This window comes from Carassius auratus, unplaced genomic scaffold (genome assembly GCF_003368295.1).
Source record: "Carassius auratus strain Wakin unplaced genomic scaffold, ASM336829v1 scaf_tig00045816, whole genome shotgun sequence".
NCBI lineage: Eukaryota > Metazoa > Chordata > Actinopteri > Cypriniformes > Cyprinidae > Carassius > Carassius auratus.
Window position 1 is genome coordinate 7,531 of NW_020526937.1, and position 2,510 is coordinate 10,040.

A 2,510-nucleotide genomic window follows, 5' to 3' on the forward strand; every position below is an offset into this window, starting at 1 on the left:
CATCCATAGGAGAGCTCCTCGCCGTGAGATAGAAAAGTAGGCCAGTGTAAAAGAGGATATCTGGCATGGCCATAAAAAGATGGACAGGAAGAGAGAGAGTGAGAGCGTGCCAGGAACATCTAATTAGAGGAAGACATAGCAAAAGCCAGAAGAAGAGAGGGAGTAAATCACGTAAGGCTTAACGTTGCAGCTATTTAACCCTTTGAGTTGTAAGGTCCAACATGTGGGATTTTTATTTATGTGCCCCGGAGAGTATGGGATCTAGAACGTTTGGTGACGTCACATAACTGCCATATATGGTAAACGACCTATATGTTTCTTTGCAGTTTTTATGGTGAATTTTCATTTTTCAGGAGATAAACTTCTAACCTCATCTAAGTGGATGGTCAGCATTGAGGGGGAAGAGAAACATTGCATTGAAGAGAAGCTGGATTTTGCTGCAGCACTCTCTGTGCTTTTTGGTTGCTTTTATTTTTTTTTTTATATTGAGCACCAGGAGTCAGCCACTGCCACACTTGAGCTTATTCAAAGGTAAGTGTTAAAAGTCATTATGTCCAATCATGGTTTTATTTAAGGAATATCTTTTTTGCCAATATGTATTTTTTTGTTGTACTTGGTTCTCATAATACAGTTTTTTTTTTCTTTCAGCTGCAAAACTGGGTCTACAGTTAAAAGAAAGGTTCAAAATGTGAATCCACATGTCCATACATTTCTGCAGAGCCTTACCAAATTTGAATAGAAAACATCTAATTAAGTAAGCAGAAGCAGTATTTCTTAAGACTTTCATTATAAAGACATAAACTAGTAATTTAATTTTTGTTGAATTATTACAGGTTTGGAACAACATGTGGGTCAATGGTGACTGAGTATTATATTTTGTCACTACATATTTTGTGTGTGTGTGTAATATTGTAAAGGAAGAAAACATTATTTCTATTTGGCTATAATTTTATTGTAAATATTGATTTCATTCATTTGCTTTTATTGAAAATATGCTTGATTAATTAAGTTACTAAAATACACTGGCATTGTTGTTTATTTATTTTACTTTTGTTATTATATTGTTAAGGAAATAAGATAATTTTTAATTTATAATTTATAATTTTAACTGATGTTGTAAGATGTTATTTAGCCAATTCTATATGGTTGTTTTTGTGTTTTTTTTTTCTTTTCACTTTAGTATATGTTCTGATTTGTGATATATTTCATGGTATTTATTTGTTTTTCCCAAATTAATAAAACATATTTGTATGAACATTTTATATGCATTCTTTTTAAAAAATAAAATAAATATTGTCATTCTGGTGTTACACAAATATTATATACAGTAAATTTATATGCAGTATTATTCTGAGTGGTTTCTCGGAATTACCGTAAATAACTGCTAACACTCCTCCCAGTTATTCACTGTAATTCTTTATTTACAGTATATAACTGGCAACACTGTTGCCAGTTAGTCACCGTAATGGTTCAGTTACAGTAAAATACTAGCAACACTGTTGCCAGTTAGTCACTGTTAAAGATTCATTACAGCAACTAGCTGGCAACAGTGTTGCCAGTATTTTACTGTAAAAAAACCCAGTAAGGTCTAACAGTGTAAGCAAGTGTGTGAATATTTTTTTATAAAAAATAGAGAAACTAAATAAAGTGATCCATCTTTCATATACAATGTTGGTTTTCGTGGCTACGGCGTGTCACATGACAAGCCTGATGCATTCCCATGGAAACGGTAAGGGAAACATTCTAAAATAACGCCAGTGAAAAGGTCAATTTTAAATGCATTTTTTTAGTTGAGCATATTTAATTAATTATTAGTTTATTAATTGTGTAACATACTGTTTTGATTTATGTATTTATTGTGGTATTTATTATGAACATTTATTACTTTTATTTTGAAATCATGAGGACGTATAATTGACATAAAGCTTTTTAACGCCTTTGCTTTCGGAGTTCTATGGAAATTGGATCATTTTATTATCAGCTGCTTTTTGTGGGTCATCATTTTTGCAAAATGTTTCACAGTTCCAATTGTGTGAGTGTGTGTGTGTGTGTGTATATACTAATTTAATTCACACATTTATTTTTAAATCAGTGATGCATTAAATTGACAGTAAACACTTTTACACTGAAATAATTATACTGAAAATTCAGCTTTGACATTAGAGGAATGAATATTATGTAATAATATTAAAAATATACAACAAAAACAATCAGAGCGCCTCGCTATCACTAGTTTTATTTTGATCTCCCGGGTCCGCTATTAGCTTTTAGCCAGTTAGCATCAGCAAGCGTGGTTGCTGCTAACTGCGCTTACATTGCTAATACTCTATTCTCACACATTACCACTGCTGTACTCACTGTTACTTGCTTTAATGGCGGATGAATGTCTCCACTCTGTGCAGCTCGAGCTCGAGGCCGTGGGGAAGCAGATTCACGACCTGGAACATAGGCAGGCCCAGCTGAGAGAGCGGAGAGCCGCGCTGGAATCATCCCGGGCTGACGCTCACAAG